The 14,401-nt window shown below is 44.6% G+C and overlaps 1 protein-coding gene across 1 annotated transcript in view; it reads right to left on the reverse strand.

Moving 5' to 3' along the window:
* The window catches only part of FBXL7 (F-box and leucine rich repeat protein 7), a 325,742-nt gene that overhangs the window by 173,615 nt on the left and 137,726 nt on the right, over window positions 1-14,401 (reverse strand). The window lies entirely within an intron of this gene.

Raw genomic sequence — 14,401 nt, forward strand, 5'->3', positions numbered from 1 at the left:
CTGGTAATAGCTTATCCAAAGTGACCACTCTCCCTACAATGTGCATGATAATCAAGGTGGGCCATTTCCAGCACAAATCCAGGCTCTCTCACACCCCCCCCGCCCCCAGAAACACACACACACACACACACACAAACAAACTCACTCTCCTGCTGGCAATAGCTCATCCAAACTGGGGCGGAGAGTGAGAAAACCTGGATTTGTGCTGGAAATGGCCCAACTTGATGATCACTTTAGATAAGCTATTACCAGCAGGACAGTGGGGTGGGAGGAGGTATTGTTTCATGGTCTCTGTGTGTATATAATGTCTTCTGCAGTTTCCACGGTATGCATCCGATGAAGTGAGCTGTAGCTCACGGAAGCTCATGCTCAAATAAATTGGTTAGTCTCTAAGGTGCCACAAGTACTCCTTTTCTTTTTGCGAAGACAGACTAACACGGCTGTTACTCTGAAACCTGTCTTAAAATTAGAGAGCACCAAGTGCCATAGTGATCTACGCACTTCATTTCTCCAGGGAGCCACCCTGATGTTCTCCAAAACCCTGGCCAACAAAACAATGTGCACAATTCCTTTGAAACCAGACTACAAGAGACTATTATTCTTTTAAGCCATAAACACTCTTAATGACATGAGTGAGGATTCCATCTGCCTAGGAGCCAGTGTCTTGCGTGCCTCCATTGTGATATGCAAAGTCCTATGGATTCATCCGTGAAAAGGAGACTAGTGGAGGCTTTCAGACCTTTCCTTGAAGGTACAGAGTATTTGGTAGTATCCTGTATTCAGCTCTTAAAGACGTTATGAAAACAAAAAGCTCTCCCCACTTTGGCTTCACATTGCCATAAGCCAAAATCCACAGGCCACAAGTACAGACTCAGCCAGTTGAAGTTCCACTAATAGCTGTTTCATAAATCCAAGTCCAAACCAAGCCATACCAGGACCAAAAATAGTTGGGTTTCAAGCACCCTCTCATCAGAAGTTTCTCAGATTAATAGTGAGTTGTGCATTCACTTTTACTTCAAGTAATTTCTTTTATTCTGGCTTCAGCTCCCCAATCCTTTGCAATGTGACAGAAGCGCCCTTAGGAAGGAAGGTATCTGCATAATTCCATGCCTCAACAACTGACTTATCTTGATTATATTGCCGGAGGGTGCCTGCCAGGCAATGCCTCACCCTCTGCTGAGGTTTCAGACACTGGGAAAGATTTAACTATCCCCATGCCTTATTCATCAGGGAGCATAACTTCAAGGTTAGCCTATCTCAACCCACTTGTGTGTGTGGAAAATGGGGAGTCTGATCTCCTGACAGTGTTTGATTCCCTGGGCCCAGTATCACATTTTGTCTTTTCAGCAGTTTCTAATGTCATCCTTCCAGACAGACTAGCTTGTGTTCCACAGAAGAGTAGATGGCACATAAAAATCTCAAAGCTGCTGGCAAACCAGATTCTTCCAGCAAATCTGGTGGAGCCAAAAGAGAAGAAGAGACGAGACAACACAGCAGAGGCTGTCAAACTCAACAAGCAGAGGGAATAATGAACAAAAAGTACTACCACTGGAACTGGCCATGTTCTTTCATTGGGCCATACTATACATCCTACTCCTCTCAAGGCCTTGCATGGTCTGGTAAAGTAGAACATACTGCTAGAAATTTTATCTTTCACTCTATGGAACTGAATTCATTGGATTAAACACCAAAGAGAACAATATTACTACTTTTATTACAGTTTAATCCAGAATGCCCCACTGCCCCCTGTCAAGGTTCCTCCCCCACTCTGAACTCTAGGGTACAGATGTGGGGACCTGCATGAAAAACCTCCTAAGCTTATCTTTACCAGCTTAGGTCAAAACTTCTCCAAGGTACAAAATATTCCCCCCGTTGTCCTTGGACTAGCCGCTACCACCACCAAACTAATACTGGTTACTGGGGAAGAGCTGTTTGGACGCGTCCTTCCCCCCAAAATACTTCCCAAAACCCTGCACCCCACTTCCTGGACAAGGTTTGGTAAAAAGCCTCACCAATTTGCCTAGGTGACTACAGACCCAGACCCTTGGATCTTAAGAACAATGAACAATCCTCCCAACACTTGCACCCCCCCTTTCCTGGGAAATGTTGGATAAAAAGCCTCACCAATTTGCATAGGTGACCACAGACCCAAACCCTTGGATCTGAGAACAATGAAAAAGCATTCAGTTTTTTACAAGAAGACTTTTAATAGAAAATAGAAGTAAACAGAAATAAAGAAATCCCCCCTGTAAAATCAGGATGGTAGATATCTTACAGGGTAAATAGATTCAAAAACATAGAGAACCCCTCTAGGCAAAACCTTAAGTTACAAAAAAGATACACAGACAGAAATAGTTATTCTATTCAGCACAATTCCTTTCTCAGCCATTTAAAGAAATCATAATCTAACACATACCTAGCTAGATTACTTACTAAAAGTTCTAAGACTCCATTCCTGGTCTATCCCCAGCCAAGACCAGCATACAGACAGACACAGACCCTTTGTTTCTCTCCCTCCTCCCAGCTTTTGAAAGTATCTTGTCTCCTCATTGGTCATTTTGGTCAGGTGCCAGTGAGGTTACCTTTAGCTTCTTAACCCTTTACAGGTGAGAGGAGCTTTCCCCTGGCCAGGAGGGATTTCAAAGGGGTTTACCCTTCCCTTTATATTTATGACACGCCCCCCAAATCTCAGCTAGGGTGAAACACTGGCTGGGATTTCTTCCTGGAGCTCTAGGAAAAACAGAGTTAATAAGACACATGCATCTCTAAATATACTACCAAGTACATAAAGACTAACAATATTTTCCACATCTCAAGGACGATTTTAACCAGTTGATTCTGGGAAACTTTCACGGGAGAGTGCATCAGCCACTTTGTTAGAAGCTCCTGAGATGTGTTGGATGTCGAAATCAAAATCTTGGAGAGCTAAACTCCACCGAAGAAGTTTTTTGTTAGTTTCTTTGACGGTGTGAAGCCACTTTAGTGCAGCATGGTCGGTTTGCAGGTGGAAACGCCGTCCCCAAACATATGGGCGTAGCTTTTCCAGAGCGTAGACAATGGCATAACATTCTTTTTCAGTGACTGACCAGTTGCTTTCCCTCTCAGACAGTTTTTTGCTGAGAAACACTACAGGGTGGAATTCTTGATCAGGTCCTTTCTGCATTAAAACTGCTCCCACACCACGCTCGGATGCATCTGTGGTTACTAGGAATGGTTTGTCAAAGTCTGGGGCCCTTAGTACAGGGTCAGACATGAGTGTCGCTTTAAGCTTGTTAAAGGCCTTCTGACACTTTCCGGTCCACTGAACAGCATTTGGCTGTTTCTTTTTGGTTAGGTCTGTTAGTGGGGCAGCAATTTGGCTGTAGTGCGGTACAAATCGTCTGTAATAACCGGCCAAGCCTAAGAAGGATTGAACCTGTTTCTTTGACTTTGGGACAGGCCACTTTTGGATAGCATCCACCTTGGCCTGTAGGGGGCTAATAGTTCCTTGACCCACCTGGTGTCCAAGGTAAGTCACTCTGTTTAGGCCTATTTGACACTTCTTAGCCTTAACAGTTAGTCCTGCCTCCCTTATGCGCTCAAGGACTTTGTGTAGATGTTCCAGGTGGTCTGACCAGGAATCCGAAAATATGGCCACATCGTCAAGGTAGGCGACTGCATATTCTCCTAATCCCGCTAGGAGACCATCTAAAAGTCTTTGGAAAGTGGCGGGTGCATTTCGCAGCCCGAAAGGGAGTACATTAAATTCATACAGCCCGAGATGTGTGATGAAGGCTGACCTTTCCTTGGCAGATTCATCTAGCGGTACCTGCCAGTACCCCTTGGTTAAGTCCAAGGTAGAGATGAACTGGGCCCGTCCCAGTTTCTCTAATAGTTCATCTGTGCGTGGCATTGGATAGTTGTCTGGGCGAGTTACAGCATTTAGCTTACGGTAGTCAACGCAAAAACGTATTTCCCCATCTGGTTTGGGAACTAGAACCACTGGAGATGCCCATGCACTTTCAGGGGGCGGATTACACCCATCTGTAACATATCCTGGATCTCCCGTTCTATAGCAGTTTTAGCTTGAGGAGACACCCGGTAAGGTTGGACCCTAATTGGGTGAGCATTACCTGTGTCAATGGAGTGGTATGCCCGTTCAGTCAGTCCTGGGATGGCTGAGAACGTTGGCGCGTAGCTAGTGCACAGCTCCTGGATCTGCTGTCGCTGCATACGCCCAAGGGTCATGGAGAGGTTCACCTCTTCCACACCACCACCACATTTCCCTTCGTAATAGACACCCTCAGGCCACTCAGCATCATCTTCTCCCTGGGCTGTAAACTGACAAACCTTTAATTCTCTGGAATAAAAGGGCTTTAGAGAATTAATATGGTACAACTTAGGCTTTCGGTTGGAGGTGGGGAATGCTATGAGATAATTAACAGCTCCCAGGCGCTCCTGGACCGTGAATGGCCCTTCCCACGATGCTTCCATTTTATGGGCCTGGAGCGCCCTTAAGACCATGACCTGGTCTCCTACTTTGAAGGAACGCTCTCTGGCATGTTTATCATACCAGGCTTTTTGCTCTTTTTGAGCATCCTGTAAGTTTTCTCTAGCAAGGGCTAAAGAGGTTCGGAGGGTGTTTTGTAGGTTGGTTACAAAGTCCAGAATGTTAGTTCCTGGAGAAGGTGTAAATCCCTCCCATTGCTGCTTCACCAACTGCAATGGCCCCTTAACCTCACGGCCATATACAAGTTCAAATGGGGAAAACCCTAAACTGGGATGTGGTACAGCTCTGTAGGCAAAGAGCAACCGCTGCAACACTAGGTCCCAATCATTGGAGTGCTCATTTACGAATTTACGTATCATGGCCCCCAAAGTTCCATTAAACTTCTCCACCATGCCATTTGTTTGATGGTGGTAAGGAGTGGCAACCAAGTGATTTACCCCATGAGCTTCCCAAAGGTTTTTCATAGTTCCTGCCAGGAAATTAGTCCCTGCATCTGTGAGGATGTCGGAGGGCCAACCTACCCTGGCAAAAATGTCTGCTAGTGCCTGGCACACACTTTTAGCCCTGGTGTTGCTTACAGCTACTGCTTCCGGCCATCGGGTGGCAAAATCCATGAAAGTCAGTATGTACTGCTTTCCTCTGGGTGTCTTTTTCGGAAAAGGACCCAGAATATCCACAGCTACTCGCTGAAATGGAACTTCAATGATGGGGAGTGGTTGTAGAGGGGCTTTGACCTGGTCTTGGGGTTTTCCCACTCTTTGGCACACCTCACAAGACTGGACATAGGTAGAAACATCCTTGCCCATTCCCTCCCAGTGGAATGACCCCCCCAAACGGTCTTTGGTCCTGTTCACCCCAGCATGGCCACTAGGGTGATCATGGGCTAAGCTCAAGAGCTTGGCCCGGTATTTAGTTGGAACTACCAACTGTCTCTGAGGATGCCAGTCTTCCTGGTGTCCACCAGAAAGAGTTTCCTTGTATAAAAGTCCTCTTTCTACAACAAACCTGGATCGATTAGAAGAGCTGAGAGGCGGTGGGTTGCTCCGTGCCGCCATCCAAGCTCTCTGGAGGCTTTCATCTGCTTCCTGTTCGGTCTGGAACTGTTCCCTTGATGCTCGGGACATCAGTTCCTCATTGGATTGTGGACCTAGGCTTGGTCCCTCTGGAAGCGATGGAGCTGTTTCTGTTGACTGTGAACCGCTCTCCGCTGGTGCGCTATGTTGGGATTCAGGCTCCGGCTGAGCCTCTTGTGTTGGGTTATCGGCTGCTGCCAGTTCAGGGTCGGTGGGGCCCTCTGGTGTTGAGGTTGCAAGTACTGGATTCAGTGCTGACACTAGGTCTGGTGTTGGTTGTTCGGCTGGTTCCGGTTCTGGGACTGGTTCCGTCTGGGTCTCTGGGACTGGATCCACTACTGCTGTTGCAGACATTGGCCTGGGGTCCGGGTCCATCACCTCTGACTGGGTCCTGATAGAAGTTTCCGGAACAGAGCTAGGCCTCACGGCTTGTTTAGCCTGGCTGCGGGTGACCGTTCCCACCCTCTTGGCCTGCTTCACATGATTGGCCAAGTCCTCCCCCAACAGCATGGGGATGGGATAATCATCATAGACTGCAAAAGTCCATGTTCCTGACCAGCCCTTGTACTGGACAGGTAACTTGGCTGTAGGCAAATTGAAAGAGTTGGACTTGAAGGGTTGAATCGTCACTTGGATCTCTGGGTTGATTAAATTGGGGTCCACTAAGGAAGCATGGATAGCTGACACTTGTGCTCCGGTGTCCCTCCACGCGGTGACCTTCTTCCCGCCCACACTCACAGTTTCCCTCCGCTCCAAGGGTATCTGGGAAGTATCTGGGCCTGTGGACCTCTGGTGTGATTCCGGTGCAATGAACTGTAATCTGTTGGGGTTCTTGGGGCAGTTGGCCTTTACATGCCCCAGCTCGTTACATTTAAAACATCGTCCAGCTGACGGGTCACTGGGGCGAGGAGGGTTGTTGGAGAACGGGGTGGCAGGACGATAAGGGGTCTGGAGGGTTCTTTGGGAGGTAGGTGGGGCCTTGGGTGGCCCCCGGTAATAGGGTGTGGTCTGGGGTGGTCCCTTCTGGTCTCCGCTCCAACTGCGACCAGTTTTCTTCTTCTCTGCCACCTCCACCCATCTGGTTCCAATCTCTCCTGCCTCGATTACAGTTTTGGGTTTCCCATCTAGGATGTATCTTTCTATTTCCTCAGGAACACCCTCTAAGAATTGTTCCATTTGCATTAGGAAGGGCAAATTTACTGGAGATTCAACACTTGCTCCTGATATCCAGGCATCCCAATGTTTCACAATGTGGTAGGCATGTCGGGTAAATGACATGTCTGGTTTCCACCTTAGGGCTCTGAACCTCCGACGAGACTGCTCGGGTGTTATCCCCATTCTGACTCTCGCCTTGGATTTAAACAGTTCATACTTGTTCATGTGTTCTTTAGGCATTTCAGCTGCCACCTCAGCTAAGGGTCCACTGAGCTGCGGCCTCAGTTCTACCATGTATTGGTCAGTAGAGATGTTGTACCCAAGGCAGGCCCTTTCGAAGTTTTCTAAGAAGGCCTCAGTATCATCACCTGCCTTGTAGGTGGGGAACTTTCTGGGATGGGAAGTGGTACCTGGAGAAGGATTGCTAGGGTTTGTTGGTATATTCTGCCGGGCCTTTATTCTCTCCACCTCCTCCACATGCTTCCTCTCTTTTTCCTTCTCCTCCTCCACATGCTTCCTCTCTTTTTCCTTCTCCTCCTCCACATGCTTCCTTGCCTCCATTTCCCTCTTGTGGGCAGCCTCCTGTACCTCCTTCTCCAGCCGCATGAGTTCTATCTGTCTTTCATGTTCCCTTTGTTTTTCCTCAGCCTGAAATTTGGCTAATTCCAGCTGTAGTCGAGCTGAGGATTTGGTCATTCTAACCTCTCTGTTTTTAACTAACTTTACGCCCGAGGTTTAGAAATAAACAAAACTTGGCTGTAAAATTTTGCTGTGCTGGAATAGAATACCTATTCTCTGATAGTGATTGTCAGCCTACAGAAAAAGACAATTCCCTTGTCTCTGCTCTGGGCCCAAATTAAAGCAAAAAACCTCCAACTACTTGGAAACCTGCTTACCCAGCCCAAAGAAAAAGCAAATGGGTAGAACACACACCCCCTATTTACTTTTAGGAAGAAAAGAAAAAAAAAAACCTCTGGGTTGGAAGACTGTGAATTTCCCTGCAGGAGTTAAGTACCCTGCCTCCAGGCAAAGAAAACCTGCAATTCACAAGATAATCCCCTTTTGTCTCTGCTTGGCCACAAAGCAGAGAAAAAACAATCTGCTTTCAGTTTCAACTGCTTTCTGGACTTCCTTTCCAAAGGAACAATAATTTCTTTTTAAAATCTGTATTTCTAGTTCAAAAAATCTCAACTGGATCTCAAAATGATTTCAGGTTAATCCCACCACTATGCCACCATGTCAAGGTTCCTCCCCCACTCTGAACTCTAGGGTACAGATGTGGGGACCTGCATGAAAAACCTCCTAAGCTTATCTTTACCAGCTTAGGTCAAAACTTCTCCAAGGTACAAAATATTCCCCCCGTTGTCCTTGGACTAGCCGCTACCACCACCAAACTAATACTGGTTACTGGGGAAGAGCTGTTTGGAAGCGTCCTTCCCCCCAAAATACTTCCCAAAACCCTGCACCCCACTTCCTGGACAAGGTTTGGTAAAAAGCCTCACCAATTTGCCTAGGTGACTACAGACCCAGACCCTTGGATCTTAAGAACAATGAACAATCCTCCCAACACTTGCACCCCCCCTTTCCTGGGAAATGTTGGATAAAAAGCCTCACCAATTTGCATAGGTGACCACAGACCCAAACCCTTGGATCTGAGTACAATGAAAAAGCATTCAGTTTTTTACAAGAAGACTTTTAATAGAAAATAGAAGTAAACAGAAATAAAGAAATCCCCCCTGTAAAATCAGGATGGTAGATATCTTACAGGGTAAATAGATTCAAAAACATAGAGAACCCCTCTAGGCAAAACCTTAAGTTACAAAAAAGATACACAGACAGAAATAGTTATTCTATTCAGCACAATTCCTTTCTCAGCCATTTAAAGAAATCATAATCTAACACATACCTAGCTAGATTACTTACTAAAAGTTCTAAGACTCCATTCCTGGTCTATCCCCGGCCAAGACCAGCATACAGACAGACACAGACCCTTTGTTTCTCTCCCTCCTCCCAGCTTTTGAAAGTATCTTGTCTCCTCATTGGTCATTTTGGTCAGGTGCCAGTGAGGTTACCTTTAGCTTCTTAACCCTTTACAGGTGAGAGGAGCTTTCCCCTGGCCAGGAGGGATTTCAAAGGGGTTTACCCTTCCCTTTATATTTATGACACCCCCACTCATCAGCTCAGGGTCCATTTGGGCTAGGTGCTGTATAATCACATATTAAGAGCATGCCTGCCCCCAAAGATCTTAAAGTTAACAGTTTCCATTTGAGTACTCCTAAAAAAACTCGGGATAGGTGGGACCATTTTGGTTTAAAGAACAAATCTTTCACACCCAAAACACTGAACCCCAAAAAAGCCTTTTTGGGATGTTAAGATGGTTAAAATATTGAAAACTTTGTGAATTTCTGGTTCTCTAAGGAGAAAACAGAAGTGCCAAAATATCATAAGAATTGAGAAATACCAATTTAATGTTCTTAAACTAAAATATATCAGAAGTTATATGAGTTTTCCAGATTAATTTTGCAGACTTTGAAGTCCAAATAAGTACTGGAGATTGAGCCACCAACTGGAAATAACTAAAATCTATATTATGCGAAAATTTATGAAGTGAAAATGGTTGGTTTAAACACAGAATTATGCATACAACTGCACAGAGTTGTTCACCATGAAAGATCAGAGTTGGAACAGTGATAATAAGGTATGTGGGCAGGTACTGTCCAGCAAGTCCTGCAAAGTAGCAAATATAAAAACGCGTCGGGGGAACAAACAGTAAGTATGAGAGACTACAGAGAAAACTTCTAATGGTGACTGAGCAATGGTCACTAAGCTCCAGGCTTAAGTAACAAAATGAAAAATAGCATAGATGGGGGTGGGGGTACGGGGGAGAGAATGTTTGAGATCAGAGTCAGCTGTCTAAATGGCAGCTCAAGAATTTGTGTGTGGCTAAGGGGAATTAAACATCTATCCTTTTTGGAGATTTTCAGAAACCTCACAGGTTAGCAATGAATAATGAGAAAAAAACCCCTTGCCTTGCTCTAAGTATGTGCAGGAAATTAAATTACTTTCTATGTGCAGAAAGTGACAGACAAACTCATTACAATAACTAATGAAGACGCAAGTTTTAGGGATCCAAAAGAGCACAGAGAGGTGCAGTGAACAAGTGAGTTTTAGAAATAAACAGAACATGGGTAAGAACCTGAAGGGTATGAAGAGCAAGTCAGATCACATTTCCTAGAGCCAAATCTAAGAGACACCTGAGAGCAATGCACTTACCAGAGTTATCGAGATAGTACTGTGAAAGAAAATGGGAAGTGTAATCATATGGAGCTATTCATTCAGTCATTTTTGCATGGTTGATAATAGCCTTCCTCACCACAAATGCTGCATTTAAGCATGTTCCAATGGAATTAATTCCTTTAGAAAAGCTTCCACAAGCTAGCCAGCAGGTCAGTAGCCAGAAGATTTATCCTACTTGCCATCAGTAGAAGGTTTCTGGCTACTGTTCTGGGCAGGGAGAGATGTCTCCCACTTCATCTCTGGAAGCTCTCTGGTTCAGCTTCCAAGCCCTCCAAGAGAGGCTCCATCCTCCCCAACCTCCTCTTCCCAAGCTCTGTAGAAGGGTGGCTCCCTTCCCCATCTCCTACATCACTTACCTAATACTACATTCTACAGCACTTGCCCTCTCTGATTTTTAATTTGTAAACTAAGTAGGAGAATGGATATGCTGATGGGTGCTTAGCCATCCATTTCATGGCCCAAAAGAGTACTATTTACCAGCACAAGAGCATCTCTTAGGAGTCAAGGGTACAGATAGACTGCACCTTGCCCAGAGATATGCCTCTAGTCAGAGTATTATTCCAGAATATTTGCAGTTAGCAGTATTGACCAAAGTGAAAAAAAAAATGATGGGGCATTTCCAGGTTTTATCCCTAACCTGAAGTTCTGCCCAGTATGTCTTACGCACTTTTTAACAACCAGTCCAAAACTGTTAAGAACAAAGTGAATAATTTTTCAAGATTCTTCAGAAAGGGCCAAGTTCTTTGTACTAAACTAACCCTTATTCGGGCACTAGTTTCAATGGGAGTTTTGCCTTGGTAAGGATGGATTTTAAGGGATTCTGAGGCCTTAAGAGCAGTACCCATGTTAGTTAAGACACCGACACTGACAATGGCAGGCAAAAAACTAATGACCCTAGTTTTCTCTGTACTGTACCAAAGCCAAAATAAGAAATTCTGCAGATGTGGACAGGATCCCAAACGTTCTTACAAAAGGAGAGGATAACCTGCTTTAAGTTCAGCTGTGCAAAATTGTGATGAAAATTGACAAACCTCAGCACAAAATATCTTTGCCTAGCTTTTTGCACAATAGATAATAAACTTACTTAAATGTAGTCCTTGAAGTGTGTAGACAAATCGAATTTTGTCATAATGCAAGGTTTACTTGACAAGGATCCCTCCCCCTTAACTAACCAGGGGGAAGAGGGAGTGGGAGTGCCTTTAGCAATGGAGGAAGTACTGCTGTCCCTCTATTTAACTCCCAAGCAAGACAAAAAACAATGAATTAGCATTCACAATGCCCTCACTGCACTGCAGTAATTTACACCCCACCACAAGCATGTGATATCACTCATGAAGTATTTTAAGTAGTTTAATATGTTGCATTGTGAAATAGAATGCAGCATCCTAGAGAAACTCATTCCACATTGTTGTGCATTTCAACTATAGCCATGAGATGACTGCAACTAAAGAAATAAATGATACAGTTAACAGTGAGAAGGAGCCCACTAGGTGGAGTTTTATAAAACATCATGACCGTGTTACGCCATTTTCCTCTGGAGGCGATGATTCCGATTGTCCGGTTAGAACTGTTGCAGTAGAAGCTTTTAATAAAGCAATGCCATTTAATAAAATCATAATATTTTGTCCCGGAGACTAAAGATACTTTATTAGTGGATAATTTCATGACCAAACAACAAAATTGTAAGAAAACATGGCTGTAATACTACTAATCATGTCTCACGGCTCAAACACACTGCTGTATATTTCAGGAAGCCATTTCTGCTCTGACAGTGATTTCCATCTTGCGAGGTTCTTTATTTAGTAAAAGGAGAAGGGAACTTATCTTCCTCTAACACATCACCGTAGAATCAAGATATTAAATTTGCTAAGCCAATGATCTAATCCAGTCTCGCAAATCCCATGTCTACATGGATTAGTTCTGAACTGGAAATCGGAAACAATTACAGTTGGCGAGTCAGTGCCAATGAGTCTGACACAAAAATATCTGTGATGGCATAGATGATTCAAGTTCTTGACAGGTAAAATTTGAGTGCTAATGTTAGTTGAGAGATAAGTGTTGTTTATAAAGTCACATTCCCACTAACGCACATTTATCAGAAGTGACAAAGTACTGAACATCTTCAGCAGGGCTTGCAGGAGCAGCATTAAAGGAACATTTACCCTCCAGAAACCTGACCAAGCTTAAGATTGACGAGTATGGGGGATTTGTTAATTATTGGTACAGCACAGATTTTTTCCATTTATGTCTTTGTTAGAGTGAAATAGAATTCAGGCCAAAACAAATACCTTCATGTGAGCACAAATGCAGTATTAGCACTCGTAAGGTGCCAATGTGGTAATTTTGAACATTCCTTGAAATGCTACTTTTTATATTATCACTCCACTCAAGTCAGTATTTGTTTTTCTACCTTTATGACACTCCCCATGTCAATCTTCTCTGGTAAAATGGCACAAATGATGGTGTCTATAAAGGTCTCGTTTTCCACTACAGTCAAGAAAGTGACTACCCCCACCCACTATGACCTACAGCTTATCATCTGTTCATGTAGAACATGTAATATAGTACAGCAGGAACCAGATTGAGCTCTAGTGTAAACAAATGAGTGCAATTTAATTTAGTATAAATGAAGGCTAGGGAAAATGCATCTGCTTAGAGCAGGACTGAATCTATGCCGCCTTCAATTAAAAAAAAACAAAACCACAAACCTTTTCTACTCCCAAGGGAGATAGTAATCATCAATATAAAAAGGAAAGGAGGACTTGTGGCACCTTAGAGACTAACAAATTTATTTGAACATAAGCTTTCGTGAGCTACAGCTCACTTCATCGGATGCATTCAGTGGAAAATACAGTGGCAAGATTTATATACACACAGAACATGAAACAATGGGTGTTACTATACACACTGTAACCAGAGTGATCACTTAAGGTGAGCTATTACCAGCAGGAGGGGGGGGTGAGGTGAGACGGGACCTTTTGTAGTGATAATCAAGGTGGGCCATTTCCAGCAGTTGACAAGAATGTGTGAGGAACAGTTGCGGGGGGTGGGGGGGGACGTCAAGAATCATAACATTCAAAAACCAGTTGGAGAACACTTCAATCTCTCTGGTCACTCGATTACAGACCTAAAAGTTGCAATTCTTCAACAAAAAAACTTCAAAAACAGACTCCAACAAGAGACTGCTGAATTGGAATTAATTTGCAAACTGGATACAATTAACTTAGGCTTGAATACAGACTGGGAGTGGATGGGTCATTACACAAAGTAAAACTATTTCCTCATGTTTATTCCCCCCCTTCCACACACTGTTCCATAGGGAACATTATAAATGCTTCTCCATCAGCTAGAGCAGTGGTTCTCAAACTATGGGGTGGGCTTCCCAAGAGAGATGCAGGAATGTGTCATGGGAGGCATGAGCTGTGTGCTTTAGAGCGCTGGCTGTCAGCCCTGGGTTGGGGATAAAGGGGATAATCGGAGCCCTGCCACCCCAGGGCTGACAGCCAGAGCCCCACCACTCAGGTTCGGACTTTCCTCCCCCACCCCCCTCAAACCCCCACCAGGAGGTAGTCCAGGCTCAAGCTCTACCCCCCACCCAAGCCCTCACCTGGAGGCAGTGGGGCTCCAGCTGTCAGCCTCAGGGTGGAAGCAGAAGCACAGAAGTGAGGGTGGCAATGGGCCACTAAGTCTGCTGTGAAAATTTATATTGACAAACATCACTTTTCACATTGCCACCCTTACTTCTGTGCTGCTACTGGTATGTTGCTGCCTTCAGAGCTGGGCACCTGGCCAGCAGCCACGGCTCTCCGCTCTGCCTTCGGAGCTGGGTGGTGGTACATGTACTTTTTTGGGGGTGTAAACGTCTGCAGACACAAAGAAGGGGGCTCCATCAAGCAAGTCTGAGAACCACTGAGCTGGAGGGAGGGAAGCAGACACTGTTCAGTAACAAAAAGTGCTTCTTCTCCCACATGGATCTAAGTGTTCTGCCAGCCTGGGGAAGGATAGATCAAAACAAGGGAATAATATTAGGTCTGATGTAATGCCAGTGTAACGCCAGGTGGGCTAGGCAGTCCTTTTCCTTGTTAATCTATCTTATAATGGAAGGAATGTATGTCATCTTACTGGAATTCTGCTGACAGAATTACAGTTGGTAGCCTCTTCCTGATGCATTTTCATGTACAGACTAAATAAATCATGGTGCGTTGGTTTGTTTATTTATGAGCAGGAGAGAAGGGATGGAGAAAGCACTGTCAGACTAACTCTCCCCCTAAGCCACTTAATTCACACACTGTATTCATTATATCTCCACAATTTGTGATAAGTAAAGGCATCTACTTTTTCTTTACCCACTCCACACTTTCAAGGCTTTATGATTACTCACCATATG

This window comes from Eretmochelys imbricata, chromosome 2, assembly GCF_965152235.1.
Source record: "Eretmochelys imbricata isolate rEreImb1 chromosome 2, rEreImb1.hap1, whole genome shotgun sequence".
Classification (NCBI taxonomy): domain Eukaryota; kingdom Metazoa; phylum Chordata; order Testudines; family Cheloniidae; genus Eretmochelys; species Eretmochelys imbricata.